Source organism: Bufo gargarizans, unplaced genomic scaffold (assembly GCF_014858855.1).
Source record: "Bufo gargarizans isolate SCDJY-AF-19 unplaced genomic scaffold, ASM1485885v1 original_scaffold_1341_pilon, whole genome shotgun sequence".
NCBI lineage: Eukaryota > Metazoa > Chordata > Amphibia > Anura > Bufonidae > Bufo > Bufo gargarizans.
In genome coordinates this window covers 130,160-148,842 of record NW_025334316.1, presented here as the reverse complement: position 1 = coordinate 148,842, position 18,683 = coordinate 130,160, and positions in this window count along the sequence as shown.

Here is an 18,683-nt window from a genome sequence, read left to right as displayed (position 1 = left end):
AAATGGCTTTTGGAGGGAAGATTTTGCTGGAATGGTTTTTGGGTGCCATGTTGCATTGAAGTACCCCTACAGTGGAGACCCCCAAAAAGTGATTCCATTTTGGAAACTACACCCCCAAAGGAATTTGTCACGACAACCACGGGTATTTTCCAGAAGTGAATGTGTAGTAGCAGGTGAAAAGTCAATATGTAAGCTGTGCGGTGTATATGAGGGTATAATAAACGGGTACATGATAGTCCATGGACGAGTGGTACACGGTGAGGCTTTACACACAGGCCAGGTTTTTCAAGGCAGGTTTGTGATAAATGGTCTCCTTTCATATGCCCCTTTTGAAACACACGCTGCACGCTTTTAGGTCCTTCCTTTCCTTGCTGTTTGGAGGGAAATGCCCGGGTACAATATGGGCACCATCACTTCTAGAAGTCCTGGGGCATTCTCCTTGGTTTGGTAGGACCTTGATCACCATACACGTAGGTGCTACACAGAGCCATCTCTACAATGTGCACATACTGTCGTTTTCCGCATGGCCCTGTACGGCTTCAGAACTTCATCTGAAAGATCAACCACACAGAGGTGGCGACCCTGGTCCAGCAGTAGGGTCCCACGCATTTCCTTGGGGTTCAAGCTGTGTGTCCTACCCCTTCATAAACCCAGAACCAAATGTACAGATGTACACAGTGATCAAACGATGAAAAAAACATGACAATAATGCATACACAGGTGGCTTGGCGTCTGCTAAAAGCGGACAGGCGGGATGCGGTAGGGAGGGTGAGGGATAGGGAGCAGTGATCTGGAACTGCTACAGATATAGTTTTTCTTTACAGTAACACAGCAGATACTGGTGCACCACAAGTCCCAGCCAGACAACAAACAGCACAGAACCTCTCTGCAACGTATGCCCATGTAGTGCTGCGATTGGCGGGTATAGCATACCAGCCAATCATAGTACTAACAGGGGGTGCCAAACACTGCTGTCCCCTGACTAGCCTCAGGGGTCCACCTCAGCACCGATCGCCCCTGTCTGAGCCCACCTGCAGCTCCCTCACTGGTTTCCACAGTGCAGGAGCAGTGATTGGCCCTTCTGCAGGAGGGCGATACAACTGCCTGGGCCCCTAGCTAAGACTGTCCGGGAGCCCTAGGTTTTTTCGCTGTGCCATGCATGTACAGCGCGTGTCGGGAAGGGGATTAAAAAAACAACACAATGACACTTTTTGGGGGGCACCAAATCACACTGACCTTTAGATAATATATTGATAAGTGAAGTTCCAAAGGAATTGATAATTGGGGGCCACACGTACAAACAAGACAGTCCCAAAGACTTTGAGTGGAGTGACACCACGGATGCTTGACAGCCGCTCTATCACACTCCTCCTCAATGCATGGTTCAGGGATCTTGGGACCCTTCATTCTAGGGATAGCCATGATCTCATCATGCATTTTCATCTATCCTGTGTTCCTGTATGCAGGTGATAAACGTCCATTGTTAGTCACGTCTTTTAACCAATTATCCAGGAGGAAGTTCCAAACCTGGTCCTAGTCACTCTGTGCCCACAGCGCTCCGCACTGCACCTCCACAATGACGTATTCGTTTGTCAATTTCCCTTTGGTTATTTATTAACTATAGGTTTTTGGTCTTTCGAAATAGAGGCTTATCAGTCACAGGAGTCTCTACCTCTCCGTTACATGGGTGCGTGATTAGGCTATGGTCAGAAGAACATTGTGACACTGCCTGCTGAAGGAGTGTTTGCTTGTTCATTGGGCAATCGGCGGCGGTATTACACTGCAAGAAGATTGCTACTAAGCGTTCACATGAACAGGCAGATAATATACCGAATGCAAATTAGTTATCTGCCAGAAAGAGGAAAACCATCTCCTATCCTCCGAAATTAAGACGCCCCCATCTATAGACAGCTGATTTCTAGTTCCCATGTCATAGGGTGGAAATAGTATGAGATGCCTTTCATTTAACTCTGAGAGCATACTGGTTCGCATTGACAAGACACAGTCTTGTATGGCGGCTTAAAGGGGTTTTCCGAGATTCTGATATCCTCAGAATAGGCAGAGGTCCGACACTTGGGACCCCTGTTGATCAGCTACTGGAAGAAGCTGTGGTGAGTGCTGTGGTCTCCTCCAGAGCCATATTGCAGAACAGGCCAATTCAATGGGACTGAGCTGAGTCTAGGCCACTCGACTGATGAACATGACGTCACTGTCCTACGAAGAGGCTGCGTCCCTCACCAGAGCGCTGCCACCTTTTCAAACAGCTGATCGCGGGGAGTCAAACCCCCGCCCATCAGATATCGATGACCTATGCTAACGTGAGGCCATCAATATCCAAATCTTGGACAACCCTTTATTATAGGCAATGATCCATGGGAAAAAGTAGGCAAATTTGCTTTCCTTCGTAAGGAAGAAAACGACTTCATACCAGCCAAACCAGAGACTCCTCTAAAAGGTATGGACACATGTAAACACCTCTCTCTTGGGGTTCCTGCCCCACATCTGGATGAGATGCTTTGGCACAGCTCTGGGTGAGGTGGTGACTTTCATAGTTTTCTCTGTTTTGGAGTGTATTTGCATAGTTTGTAAATAAGTGTCCATATATCACCGGATCTTCTCAATAAGGACCAGTAATCACTAGAGGTGCTTCATCTAGTCAACCAGGAACCTGCTCTGATGAAGAGCAAGCTGTCTACAGATGTGTCTTCCTTCTGGAGGAGTCTTTGGTTTGGATCCTATGAAGCATGAATACCTTCTGGAGGAGAGCTAATTTGGATATCTTCTTCCCCCATGGAGCCTGTAAATAAGTTTCCATATGCTGCTGGGTCTCTTCAACTGGAACAAGTACTCTCCAAAGTTGTATAAATTTATAACGGACTGGAGGAGTGTCCAATCACAATGTCAGCAATAATGGCGCCCATACACCTCCAATCTCCAATCCTGCCTCTCCCATGCACCCATGAAAGCAGATGCCAGATGATTTATCTGCCAGAAGAACGAGAAGGATCGGAGGGGAGGGGGGATTACATTTGACCCTTCTCTCCCTCAACATTATCTGCCCCCACACATATTAGATTGCACTGAAATGTTCAGGTTTGGCCAGCAATACACTAAACTGTATGGGGGCCTTTTAACCCAAGGGTTCCAATACTGTGACCAATTGCCACTTGGAGATCCCATAGTAATTAGACACTGATATCCGGGATCCTGGAGCAGTGATCCGCTAACATTCAGGGTTGGAGCAGAGTAACCTGTATCATGCCTCGCATGCAGCTGTCGTACGTGTCCTCACAAGCATACACACCGCTTCATGGCTAACACTTTCCCATAAGTTTGCAAACTGATACTTTTCCTGAAAGCCAACGTTGCCTCATTCTGTATCAGCCAAAGAAATCCTTGTTGGAATGAGGAATATTCAGTATCCCGTTACAGGTTCTCCAAATCTGAACCCAGCCACATACTACATGTAAAAATGCGCCCAAACCTGGCATCATTCCCCCCCCCCCCCACAGACTGGACCTGTGGCCAAGCTGCCCGCTTGTTGGCTGCTACTAAGCAAACGTTGAATTCTAGATTATTTTGGAATTTCGCTAAACACAACAAACCTGAGAGAACAAAGGAGAGAGTACAATGAGATCGATGTGCAGGGAGAAAGTAAGCCGAAAACAATGTAGCAAAAGGACAATACATGGTTAGGCCTTTTCTGTTTTTTTGCGTTCCGTATACGGAACCATTCATTTCCATGGATCCGCAAAAAAAATGGAAGGTACGCCGTATGCCTTCCGTTTCCGTATTTCCGTTTACAGATAGAACATGCATAACGGACAAGGATAGTGCTGTTCTATCAGGGGCCAGCTGTTCCGTTCTGTAAAAAATGGAATGCACATGGACGTTTTTCGCATTTTTTGCGGATCCGTTTTTTGCGGACTGCAAAATATTGAAAAAGCTATACGGTCGTGTGCAAGGGGCTTACTGTATCAACACTGACCCTGTGTACTGTACCACACAGCATGGCTCCTAACCAAGGACCAAGCCGACACCCTTCTCAAGAATCCTGCCAGAACGCGCTCCCACCAGTGACCTCCCCCACTGTCCACACATAGTCCAGCAGTGCACGGTCCACAAGGTCTAGGCATCTTCTAACAGCTCTCTCACACCTGGTCAACATATAGCAGGCATGTCCAAACTGCGGACCTCCAGCTGTTCCAAAACTACAACTCCCAGCATGCCTGGATAGCTTACAGCTATTAGAGCATGCTGGGAGTTGTAGTTTTGCAACAGCTGGAGGGCCGCAGTTTGGACATGCCTGACATATAGCCATAGCAGACAGGGAGAAGGGAGGTCACTTTGGCAGCACACTGTTCCAAATTCATGCCAGACCTAATAAAGTCCTAAAAAGTACAACTGATCCCAGTCTGTCAGGTCACCAGTTTGGCTCCAGCTCCGTCCAGTGTGCTCCTGCTGGTTGTGCAGTATATACAGAATGCCCCGTAAGTCTCAGACCTGGTAATATATATAATATAGCTCTATACAGTATATGGTCACTTTCTTCTACCCAGGCTGCAGGGACTACTACCCTCTATCTATCCGGGCTATTATCCCTCTGTATCCAGAATGTACAAACTACTATCCTCACTATCCCTGCAGCAGAAGCGCTCATATCCTGTATATCCAGACAGCACAAACTACTATCCTCAGTATGCATACTACATCACATACTGCCTTGTATACCGAAGCTGTACCAAATACTCTATACGGACTATCATCTCTCAATATACAAACAGTACAAACTACTATCCTCAGTATGCATGATACTACAACACAAACTACACTGTACCAATGGCTCTATACAGGCTCTCATTTCTCAATATCCAATACGTGCAAACTACTATCCTCAATATACATACTACACTAAATACTCTCGCTTATACCTAAGCTTCACAAAATACTGAGTCTACCCTCTCTATCCAGACTGACTAAACTCATATACAGTACTACTATCCTCAATATCCAGGCTGCAGGATCCTCAGCACAAACCCCTCTATATCCAGGCGTCCTAAACTCCCTTTGTTCTGCTCAAACTCTTTACTCTTCCTGCCCAGCCTGCATCAACTACTGCCCGTTACATCCAAGCAGCATTGCCTACCCACTCCCCTGTATCCAGACTGTATGAACTACTATCCCCAATATACCTACAACACCAACTACTACCCTCTATATTCACGTGTCACCAAATATCCCCCTCTATCCGGGCTGCGATCCCTCTATATTCAGTCTGTGTGAACTACTATCCCCAATATGCATACTACACCAACTACTACCCTCTATATCTAAGTGTTATCAAATATCCCCCTCTATCCTGGCTGCTATCCCTCTATATTCAGACTGTGTGAACTACTATCCCCAATATGCATACTACACCAACTACTACCCTCCATATCTAAGTGTTATCAAATATCCCCCTCTATCCGGGCTGCGATCCCTCTATATTCAGACTGGGTGAACTACTATCCCCAATATGCATACTACACCAACTACTACCCTCCATATCTAAGTGCCATCCAATATTCCCGGCTATCCCTCTATATCCAGGCTGTCCCATCTCATATCCTCTATGAGGGTCTATTCAGGGTGTTCTCTCGCTCTATATCAGGACTGTCTACACCAACTACTACCCTGTATATTCAAGTGTCGCCAAATAGTCCCCTCTCCCCGGGCTCTTATCCCTTTGTATTCAGTCTGTGTGAACTGCTATCCCCAATATACATTCTACACCAACTACTACCCTCTTCTAAAAGATCTAAGTGTTGTCAAATATCCAGGTGGCTATCCCTCTATATCCAGGCGGCTATCCCCCTCTATATCCAGGCGGCTATCCCCCTCTATATCCAGGCAGCTATCTCTATATCCAGGCGGCTATCTCTCTATATCCAGGCGGCTATCTCTCTATATCCAGGCGGCTATCTCTCTATATCCAGGCGGCTATCTCTCTATATCCAGGCGGCTATCTCTCTATATCCAGGCGGCTATCTCTCTATATCCAGGCGGCTATCTCTCTATATCCAGGCGGCTATCTCTCTATATCCAGGCGGCTATCTCTCTATATCCAGGTGGCTATCCCTCTATATCCAGGCTGTCCCATCTCTCTATATCCAGGCGGCTATCCCTCTATATCCAGGCTGTCCCATCTCTCTATATCCAGGCTGTCCCATCTCTCTATATCCAGGCTGTCCCATCTCTCTATATCCAGGCTGTCCCATCTCTCTATATCCAGGCGGCTATCCCTCTATATCCAGACTGTCCCATCTCTCTATATCCAGGCTGTCCCATCTCTCTATATCCAGGCTGTCCCATCTCTCTATATCCAGGCTGCCCCATCTCTCTATATCCGGGCGGCTATCCCTCTATATCCAGGCTGTCCCATCTCTCTATATCCAGGCTGTCCCATCTCTCTATATCCAGGCTGTCCCATCTCTCTATATCCAGGCTGTCCCATCTCCTCCATCGCTCAGGACTGTACAAACTACTCTCCACAGTCTACACCAAATACTACCCTTCCAAGCTGCTCCATCTCTAAACCAATCTTCAGGGTCCCTCTATGTTATGTCCCATCCATGCTTCTACCCATCATGCTGCCCCATTTCCAATACTCTATATTTAACATTCAGCACTCAGATTGCAGTAACTACTATCCTCAGCATTCACACTACAGCAACTACTCTCCTCTGCATTTCCCAAAGTGCTTGTTCACCCACTCCCTGCCCGGCTAGCCTGCTTTCTCCTGCAGTATGTGCCCGTGCATGCCTGCAGCCAGCCAGCCTTCCCACCCAGCATGCCCACACAGGTCTGGCAGGCAGCTCGGATCCAGCAGTAATGACAGCCACCTCCAGCACTGAAGGGGGGAGTGCAAACAAAAGAAGAGGAGCCACTTACCCCAATGCAATGTCCCCCTCCTCCTGGTACAGAGCACAATTCCACCTCTGCCCTCCCTTCATCGACTTCTCCCTTCTGCCTTCCTGTGACTCTAATATAGTAACTCAGGAGCCACGTGGATTGGAGAAAAAAGCTAAACAGAGGAGGATAAACTCCGCCCCGACTCCACCAGCCCCAGGCGCATCTCAGCGGCAGAATGGCGCAAACACAAGCGCAAATGTCGCAGAGGAAGCAGCAGGAGGATGAGCTGCGGTGTGCGGCTGCAGAGCAGGAGTAGCTGATGTGCCACTGAGCCCTGCATGCTGGGGAAGCGTGTATCATACATGTGGGTGGGGACCCATGGAGACAGCATAGTATTCATGCAGAAAAGCAGACTTTAGCATTGGCTGCTAGGGGAGAGGAAGGAAGAGGGTGGGCTGTCTAGGAAATGTGCAGAGAAACAAAAAGACACAAATGATAGAAATGGCTGCAAATAGCAGAGAACAGACAAATACAATGTTTACAAATACAAAGATAGAGTGAAAATAGGAGCAAAAAAGGTGCACAAAAATAATAAGAGCTAAAAGTATATGAAAGGAGAAAAATACTTCTTAAATATAAAAAAATACAGAGGATCAAAAAAGAAAGAAATGTAAATAGAAATATAGATGATAAAAATTAGGAGATATTAAAATAATGAAAAAATAAAATATATACATTTTAAAAAGTAAAGGACTTAATAATCAAAAAATATAAGTTAAAAAATAAACATGATTAAATGTACATAAAAAATAGATTAAAAATAAATAGATAAATTATAAAAAGGAACATAATAATAATTAATAATACAAAGTAAATAAAATAGATATAGAAAATAAATAAAGTGATAAAATATAAATGATAAAAATTTAAAAGCCTAATAATAATAAAATGCAAGTAAAGAATATAGATGATAAAAATGAATGGAGCATTCCAGTTGTTACAAGTTATCCCTCTAAGGGCTCATGCCCATGAGTGTAAGCACTCAATGTCCGTGCTGCGGACCGCAAAGTCACTTGAATGGGGTCCGCGATCCACATCCGACGGTCCGCAACGCAAAAAAGTAGTGCGCACACTACTTTTTTGCGGAACGGAAGCATGGAACCGAACCCCACGGAAGCACTCCGTAGTGCTTCCATTCCGTGGTTGCGTTCTGTTCCGCACCGCATCTCCGGATTTGCAGACCCATTTAAGTGGCCATGGCAGGGCAACGGTTGTGGGCATGAGCCCTAACTCTCGGAGCCCCCGGCAATAAACAAAGCGGCAGGTAGGACATGTGCACTGCAACGCCATTGATGTGAGATATATCTGCACTGCATCCGGGACAGGGACATTAATATAGTTAATCTGTCTGTTAGTTCAATGGGTGACCTCAAAGAATGAGGAGAGCATCAAATAAGGGACGTGGCCCCGGTCGTGGTGCTGCTGGTGGAGCTCCTGTTGCAGGGAGAGGACGTGGTCGATCTGTGCCAGCTACAAGCCCAAATGAAACACCTTCCTCAGGTGCACGTAGGCAATAGTGATGAGCGGCATAGACAATATTCGTTTCTGCAAATTTTTCGCATAATATTCGCAATAAATTAGCAAATTCTAGAATTCGTGATCTCCAGTCATTATTTTTGTGATTGCGCAAATCGGCACTAATGATGTGCATATTTTTTGGCGCAATACGTGCAACTTCACATTTTATCAGGTCTGAGTAGATATTACTGATTGGTGCACCAAGTATTATTGTGACATCACAGCACTGTGTCTGTAGCATGTATGTATGGACAGCAGAGAAACAGTAATCCCTATCACACTACCTAACACCCTGCACTGGAACAGCTCCACTATATCAGGATATAACCTGCACTGACATCTCCCACTATCTGTATTATATATATGAGGTAACTAATGTAATTGGATAAGGAATAGGATCCAGATGAAAGCACAGAGCACAGCAATGACACTGCTCTCTCAGAACTGCAGACAAGGGCTGCTGGGGAGGTTCTTATATAGTAAGGGGGAGGGGGCAGCTTTCCTATTGGTTGCTAGGGATGTTGCTAAGCTCCGACAAAGACATTGCAGCCTTCTCATTGGCCCACAAGCAAGAAGGGAGGTTACTGATAAAAAAAATAAACTAGCACTATATTCTATTCTGCAAATTCTCGAAGTGCCGATATTCACAATAAAAATTAGCGATTAGAATATTCGCGATCAACACTAGTAGGCGACAGAACGTTCAGAGTTATTTTGTAGGCCTGAATACCGGTGTATGAATGGTGAGGCCAGAACAAGTACAGGAGATAGTAGATTGGGTTGCTGACAGTGCCTCCAGTTCCTTCACATTGTCTCCCACCCAGTCTCCTGCTGAAAGATCAGAGTTGGCCCCTGCAGCCGATGTCCATCAGTCTTTCACCTCACCCCCTTGCAAATCAGCCAAGCAGTCTGAGCCCCAAGTCATGCAGCAGTCTCTTCTGCTTTTTGATGACTCTGTTAGCAGGGTTTCCCAGGGCCATCCACCTATCCCTGCCCCAGAAGTGGAAGAGATTAAGTGCACTTGCAGCACGCCAGACCTGCAGAGTGTAGCGACAGTGAGGTCACGGTATGGGCAATCGAGGGCTACTCACTTTTTGGAGGACCCTGGGCAGGCATGCAGCAGTGAATGAGAGGCAGACACTAGTTCCTCTGGGGCACACTCTGGGTGTAGAGACCTGGCCTGGTGTTGGGTGAGGTGCCCTGGATGTTGCAAGTGTTTAGAGTGCCTGAGGCAAGGTCCTTTTAAGGATTGCGTGACGCCAGTGCCTGTAACGGTGGCACACCGGTTGGTAAGAATAGTAACTGAGGTACACAGATTGTATGGTGAACCAAACGTAGCTTTACTTGATAAATAGTCCAACTTTGTACAGTCTTTTACAGAGGTTACAGATAATGATGCAGTCCCTTGAACACAATGTCCCAAGCAGGTTTACTTTCAATGATGGCAGGTATAAATCATGCAAGATACTTGGAGGGTAAACAGTTAATGCTTTGCAGTGCTATGCTGCTCTATCCCCTCAGCTATTCTAGCTGGCTGGATCCCAAGGCCCGGATGCCTAAGTGCTGGCTTAAATCCTTGGTATAAATTCCTTCCTCCAGTATAGACCCTTGCTCTTCACTTTATAGTGTTTCTGCCCATCCGGTTACTTATCTGGACTTGGTTGTGTTCTCCTCTCTTGGTAGGGTAACTGCAGGTTGCTCCCAGGAGGTACTCTCCTACTACTGGGGTATCTCAACTGAGCTAAGCTTAGCCTCAGGAGCTTCAGGCTGACGAGGTAACTCCTCTAGTCCCCTGGAATACACTACCTCTCCCCTGTCTGGGCCTTCCTATATATAACTAGGGCTCTCTAGCTCCCTCTAACGTCTGGGAGGCTAAACTGCACCCTGACAGGCCTGACACCCAGTTAACACAGGGAAAAACATGCACATGACATTCAATGCAATAAAACACATTAACCCCTTTTTGTGTAGTGCCCACCTTTACCTAGTGGGACACTACACAGTGATGCCCAACCACTTATGTTTCAGGATGAGTACATGGGAGGACCACCGCAGCACGTCTCTGATGATGACGAAACACAGGTGACAACTGCTGCGGCTTTCTGCAGTGTGCAGACCGACAAGGAGGGCAGGGGTGAAGACTGGGTGGAAGATGATGTGGAGGACGATGAGGTCCTAGACCCCACATGGAATCAAGGTCATGCGAGTGATGTGTGCAGTTCGGAGGAAGAGGCGGTGGTCACACAGCGCCAGCCACACAGCAAAAGAGGGAGCAGGGTGCAAAAGCGGAGCGGCCGTCCCCTAGCCAGTACGCCTGCTACTGCCCACCGCAGGGACCAAGCACACGAAAGCCAGCTCCAAGGAGTTCACTGGTGTGGCAGTTCTTCAGACAATGTGCTGACGACAAGACACGAGTGGTTTGCAAGCTGTGCAATTGTAACGCCCCCTAGTGGCATTACCACTCCTACACCCTGCTTCTACCTGTGTACGCTAATATCATTTCATCTATGCATTTATTGCAGGTCCTATACAATGTGCATTGCTACTTATATGTGACTGTTAATGTTCATGTAATGTACCTGTTTCACCAGAAGGTGACAGCAAGCATGGCAGAGCTACATTTGCAGCGGATGGAACCTTCTTTCCATGATAATGCTCTCTCTAAGGTAGGGTGGAGACTAGTTAGATAGAGGTCAGTCCTAGCTTATCCCAAGCTACGTGAAGGTGTGCAGGGCCATGTCTCTTCGGGACGTACCCAAGCCCAAACCAAGCCAGCCAGAGCACCCTAAGCTCAGCTGGACATGGAGGCAGAAGCTTGAAGCCTCAGAAGCCAGGAAGAAAGTTCTCTGGTATAACTTAAGAGACAGACTGCAGAAGGAAAGTGCAGCATAGAGCTAAAGCAAAGTTATTCAGTCAGCCTGTCAGTACAGCAGAGCCAGAGAGCAACCGATGTAGCAGGGTTGAGTTTGTTTGCCTGCCAGAGTTGATACTAAAGTCTGCTGGGACCAAGATAAAGTCAGTAAACCATTTGGAGAAATTTTTATGCAAAGTAAAGCTGCTTTTCAGCATCATCACAAGGTCTGGACTCATTTATTCTTCATCCCACCATTCAACTACCACCTTTGTCTGCTTCAGAGCCAACGCCTGGGGTTCCAGCGTATCTAGGTAGGAGCACCGTGACACGTGCACAAAACATTAAGTGACATTATAGGCCACTCCTACACCTGGGTACCAATGCCATTTCTTAAAGGGACTCTGTCCCGTTGTTGCTCCATTGCAACTGGTGTCACAAAATACTTATCTCATCTTAAAGGGACCCCTTACGGAACACTCCACTGTTGCACAATCAGAGCTTGAAGTGAGGCATAAATGTTCTAAACCTAAGCACCACCTGCATGACCAGGCATCTAAATGCAAAGCATGAACTTCAGTGGAGTACACATCTCAAAAACCATGAAAGATCTCAGGCTCCTCCTGCTCCCTCTTCTGCTGCAGTCTCGGCCTCCCCCTCCCCCTCTGGAGTGACAGTGCAGTGTCCCACTCATGTGCTATATGTGGGCACTTTAAATTGCCGCTAAATGTCATATTCAATGTATTTAATGTATTGTATTTCCTAAATATAAGGCTGGCATTTTCATTACATCTATTCACCCCTAGGTGGTGCTGGCGCCACATATTATCTTTAGCTTGGGATGTGTTTAGAACAGGAAGGGAATTCAGTTAGTTCCGAGTGTAGCAGGAGGAAGAAGTGTTTGGATGAGGAGAACAGGAAAGTTCCACAATGTAGCTGCCTTTTTTTTACTATGGGCCCTGATCAAGCCTGGAGATGACAGACCAAGGTGTCCCAGCAGCCCAGCACAAGACAGTAAGTCTAAGTATGAATATAAAGCAAGTCTAGTGAAGATTAGCGCTGAGTCTAGCCAAGGGACTTCACAAGCACAGTGACCAGGAGGAACTTAAAGGTACCTGGACACAACTGGATGATTAGTGCGCAGAATTGTCCTTTTCCACTAAATGCCTTCTAAGGACATAGTGAACCTGGATATTTCAGGAGAGCATACTGCATCAAATAATGTAGCAGAGAGTTTGTCTGTCACGAGGGAGAACGCCCTTATTGGATTGCTCAAGATAAATAGGAAATCATTATATTCAGTAGCTGAGTGATAGAAAGTGGACTTAGTGCAAAACTACTTAAGCAAGAATTGTCATTCTGCCTGTTAAAGCCAAAGTATTAAGAGAACTCCTTAACTGACAATTGCCAGACCTGTATTTAGGATTTACATCTGCATTATAACCTTTGATATATAAATTAACTGTACCAACTGTCCTGAGACCATTGATTCAGTAAATGTTCAACTGTTTTACAACAACTGACTCCTCATCCTTTCTACTATTCTGTCCTTTCTACCTTACTGTGCTGGCGTCACGAACACAGGGGCCCAGCCACCAAAGCACCTTAAACACCTATACCATCAAAGGCACCTCAACTTCCATCTGGCTGCTGTTCCCTGCAATAAAGAGTGCCCCGGAGATTTAGTGATGTCTTCCCCATCACTGCACGCCAACCCAGGGAGGCTCTGCTAACCGTGAGTAAATGAACTACTACCTCCAATGGCCCACCGTAGCCTCACATGTCGCCCCTGCGGACCCGATCACTGCAACAGTGGCACCTTCCAACCCGCAATCAGAAGATGTGGCAGCAACACCACCGTCACCAAGCATCTCCACACTGTCCAATGGAAGCGTTCAGCTGTCCATCCCCCAAACACTGGCAAGAAAGAGGAAGTATCCCCCTAACCACCTGCGATCCCTAGCCCTGAATCCCAGAATTTCAAAATTACCGGCCTTTGAAATGGTGCCATTCCATCTGGGGGAGACGGAGACTTTTAATAACCTTATGGTGGTGGCTTTCACACAGTACGTGGTTCCCAGCCGCCACTACTTTTCCAGGGGAGCCATCCCTGCCCTGCACAACCAAGTGGCGGACAAAATCAGGTGTGCACTGCGCAACGCCATCTGTGGCAAGGTCCTTTATTCCGTCACTGGAGTGTGATTGGAAGATGCGCAAGTACAAGCGCATGCTGGTGTAACGGGGCGCCTAAGGCTGTCCTCTTCCCTGCTGTCTCTTTCTCTCTGCTTGCACTTAGTAGGTTAGGGACTGTCGCCCAGTTGTGCTCTGTCACCTAGGGCGGGTGGTGCAAGTAGGCAGGGACAGGGGACCGGGTGGCAGCTCAGGGGGTGCACCTCCGCTCTATCTTGTTTCCTGTGACTCTACCCGTGACAGCTGCTGATGGCATTCCCAGCTGACAGCGGGGGTACAGTGGAAGCAAAAGGCAAAGGCAGAGGAGGAGGATGAGGTCGCCAACGCAGTGCACCGCCAGCACCTCAGAAGGCAGGGTTAGCATGGCCGAAATGTGGAAAAGCTTTGTCAGCACGCCACAACAACCAGCACCACCAGCTGATATGGAACGTCTTAGCAGGAGGCAGCATTTCACCAACATGGTGGAGCAGTATGTGTGCACACGCCTACATGTACTGACTGACGGGTCTGCCCCCTTCAACTTCTGGGTCTCCAAATTGGACTCATGGCCTGAGCTTGCCCTTTATGCCTTGGAGGTGCTGGCCTGCCCTGCAGCCAGTGTATTATCTGAACGGCAGGGGGCGTCACCCGCCTGTCCACAGTCAATGTGGACAAGCTCACGTTCGTTAAAATGAGCCAGGCATGGATCCCACAGGACTTGTCCGTACCTTGTGCTGAGTAGACAAATATACCGGCCGCACCCAGCCATTGTTATACTTTAGCGAACTTTCTCTTTGCATTCTCTTTTCCATTTCCCAATGTTTTGCGGTCTTCCCAAATTTATAAAAAATAAATAAACAAAAAAAGCAAAAACAGTCTTGGCTATCTCCTTAACCGCTGCTTCCACCTACACTGCCACATCCACTGCCTCCTCAACGTCCTAATCCACTTTGACCTCCACCACTTTTCAAGATTTTTAATATTTTTTCTATTCTATGATATTTTAAGTCATTTCCCTATCCACTTTTGTTTGCAGGGCAATTATCCTGCTCTTACCCCCATTTTGCAGTTCTAGCCCTTACTATGACTATTTTACAGCCATTTTAGTGGACCAAAGTTCGGGTCCCCATTGACTTCAATGGGATTCGGGTCAAGTTCGGCTCCCAAACCTAAATTTTGACCCGAAGTTTGACCGAACCCGGCGAACCCAAACATCCACAGGTCCGCTCATCCCTACTCTGCTGTATCCGTCACATCCCATTGATTAAAGCTGGCCCCACCCTTGAGACAGTGATCGACCACATGGCAGCCGGTCAGTCATCCAGCAACATGGTAGAATAAAGCAGCTGACCAGGAAGTGACATAAAAAAAAAAACTGACTCCCTAGTCTTTGAGCACCATGAAAAATTATCGACCGAATTTGCTGCCAAGTTGCTGCTGCCACGACCTCAGATGCACAAAAAATCCAACACTCCTGGATTTGGGGTTGCAGTTAAGGCAACTTGAGATTTGCGCTGCGACAACCCCCCTCCCCCCTGTTTAATGGCTGTACATCGCCATGTAGCTCCAGCCTGATGGTAATGCTTCAGAATTGCTCTTTCACAGGGAAAGCAAATATTTGCTAAAATGATCATGTCAGGACCGGTGACAGGTCCTATTTAACCCCTTCCTGCCATGCACTGTATATGTATGCTGATGGTAGGTAGACCTCATTGCGAAGTTCCATGTATTTATGGCCCATGGATGGCGTGGGCTCAGAAGTGGAACCTGTAGCATCACCAGCAGGTGATAGCTACAACTGCTGCACCAGCCGAGATCAAAGACAGCTCCGGTCTCTGCTGTTTAACCCCTTAGTTAATAGTCTGGATACAAGATGAGATACGGCCTCTAGCCTAGATACAAGATGAGATATGGCCTCTAGTCTGGATTCAAGATGAGATACAGCCTCTAGCCTACATACAAAATGAGATACAGCTTCTAGCCTAGAGACAAGATGAGAAACGGCCTCTAGCCTGGATACAAGATGGAATACGGCCTCTAGTCTGGATACAAGATGAGATACAGCCTCTAGCCTGGATACAAGATGAGATACAGCTTCTAGCCTGGATACAAGATGGAATACGGCCTCTAGTCTGGATACAAGATGAGATACAGCTTCTAACCTGGATACAAGATGGAATACGGCCTCTAGTCTGGATACAAGATGAGATACAGCCTCTAGCCTAGATACAAGATGAGATATGGCCTCTAGCCTGGATACAAGATGAGATACAGCCTCTATCCTGGATACAAGATGAGATACAGCCTCTATCCTGGATACAAGATGAGATACAGCTTCTAACCTGGATACAAGATGAGATACAGCCTCTAGCCTAGATACAAGAGGAGATACAGCCCCTAGCCTAGAGACAAGATGAGATACAGCCTCTAGCCTGGATACAAGATGAGATACGGCCTCTGGCCTGGATACAAGATGAGATACGGCCTCTGGCCTGGATACAAGATGAGATACGGCCTCTGGCCTGCATAAAAGATGAGATACAGCTTCTAGCCTGGATAAAAGATGAGATACGGCCTTTAGCCTTGATACAAGATGAGATACCATAAATGATGATCCCATAAATGCTACATTGCAATAAATCTGGTAACTGGAAAGCACTGGCGTCGCTACAGGGGGGCAATACCCCCCCTCCCCAGGTTATTCCTTGCCCCCCCTCCACGTGCCCTCCGCTAATTCCCCTTTAAAACGCTGGATTAGCTGAATGGCTGCTCCGAGTGTGGTGGTCTGGCTGCGGCAATGTTTTGCTGGGTCAGTGACTATACTGGCTCTGGTAGCCGGTGTCCTGCCATTACTCAGCAGCTCTGTAGCGGCTGGCTCGGCACAGCTGGAAGGTAAGTAACAGGCAGTGCGCCGTGGTCGGCCAGGAGGTGGCAGGCTTCCTCTGTCAGTGGGAATAACTTACTATGTGCTTCTATTGAGCTTGTCAGTGACGTCTGCTGATGGAGTCACATAGAGGGGGTGGAATGGCCACGTGCAGGGCTGGTAGAGGTGTCTGTCACGTGATAACATTGGCTCCATGGTGGCACTGGTAGTCATTTCCATGCAGAGTGACGACACGTGAGGTCCCTTCAGCTAATCTGTGCTGTTTCCTATGGCAGGATCCTGCCTAGTGTGGGATGCAGTCTGGGCTTTTCTATGATACCTCCGCAACACCCTTAGTGAATTGGAGGGGGGGGGGGGGGGTATACTTTATGAAGTCATCCTAGTATCAGATTCCATGAGAATAATACATGTTAACGCCATAAACCCTGCCCTGTGGCGGGTCCAGAGACTGACCTGATAGCATCATAGATCCTTCTGATCATAAGACCCCAGGTTGGGCTGGAACTTGTGCCCCGGTGATGCGTAACCTGAACGCGTTCTGAGGTTGGACTTATGATGGGCTTCTCAGCACCTGCATTGGGAATAGAGGGTCTGGTTAGTTTGTTACCTTGTGATTATCTTATCTCTCCTCGTACCTTGAGATAATTAGAAATATCACCATTATAACTATAGGATTAGGCAGACAATCATAGCCTGATATAACCTACCACACCCTCTCAGATATATCCTCATGCCAAAAATAAATGTGGAAATATGTATATATGTGTAACCGCCCTATTAGACTTAATACATAAGTCATAAGTGTTTAGTCTAATAGGGCGGTTACACTTATATACATATTTCCACATTTATTTTTGGCATGAGGATATATCTGAGAGGGTTTGGTAGGTTATATCAGGCTATGATTGTCTGCCTAATCCTATAGTTATAATGGTGATATTTCTAATTATCTCAAGGTACGAGGAGAGATAAGATAATCACAAGGTAACAAACTAACCAGAGCCTTTATTCCCAATGCAGGTGCTGAGAAGCCCATCATAAGTCCAACCTCAGAACGCATCACCGGGGCACAAGTCCCAGCCCGACCTGGGGTCTTATGATCAGAAGGATCTATGATGCTATCAGGTCAGTCTCTGGACCCGCCACAGGGCAGGGTTTATGGCGTTAACATGTATTATTCTCATGAAATCCGATACCAGGATGACTTCATAAAGTATACCAATTATGGCAGAAAAACTTTTTTGTCTACCCCCTCCCCAATTTTTTTTTAAAATACGGAGAGTTATACCCCAAAAAGTGTATAATTAGAAAGTACAACTCCTCCTGCAACAAACAAGCCCCCAAACGGCTGTGCCACCAGTAAAGCAAGTTATGGCTCTTGAAATGAGACAATATACGAGACCCGAGGCTATGTGCTCACACGCCTCTAGGGGATATGTTGTCGCTGAGCTCAGTGCAGATAATCACGGATAGGATGTCACACTTCTGGTCGCAGGGGATGAATAGGTGGGTGACACACTTTAAAGACCACAACCAAAACCAGTTTGTGGGCCAGGCTAGATACTAACACTCTATTCACATTAAAAGTGAAAAAAAAAAGAAAGTCCATCTTTGTGACGCCTATCCCACGTTCATTTTTAGAACCAGTTTGTGGGCCAGGCTAGATACTAACACTACATTCAAGTCCATCTTTGTGACGCCTATCCCACGTTCATTTTTAGAACCAGTTGAAGTCAGTGGGGTGTGGGGATTCGCTCTGGTAGGCAGGGTAAGCGGACGCAGTACAGAGGCAAGAACACGGTAGTAACGAAAAAGTCAGTGTTTATTCACACAACAAGAAAAAATAACATAAACACACTTGGCAGAGTCCTGGTGTTAATGCACACCACAGAAAATCCCCATGTTATTTCACATGGCCAAAGTCCACAGAACTCAAGACGAACACGTCACCTGAATATCCACAGCCGGCTTTTAGGGTGCCTGGCTTCCGGCTGGTGGCTCTCATGCAGCTCCCCAAAACACAGAGCCTTCAGAGCACAATGTTGATACTTGGAGGAACATACCACACCCAGCTGAGCTGCTGGCTGGGTTTTTAAACCCCAGCCCAAAACCTGGCCTGGACGCGGGGAACAGCCACCCACCCTGCTCTTTGGCTGCTCCCAATAAGAACCGGCCCGGATCGGCTTTTCAGCCACACTAAGAACAAACAGTGTCAGCGAGCACTAGCTGCTGCTGACACATAAAATAACCGGTTCTTATCTCACCGAGGCCAGGAACCTCGGTGACACGTACCTTCCGTCAATGACG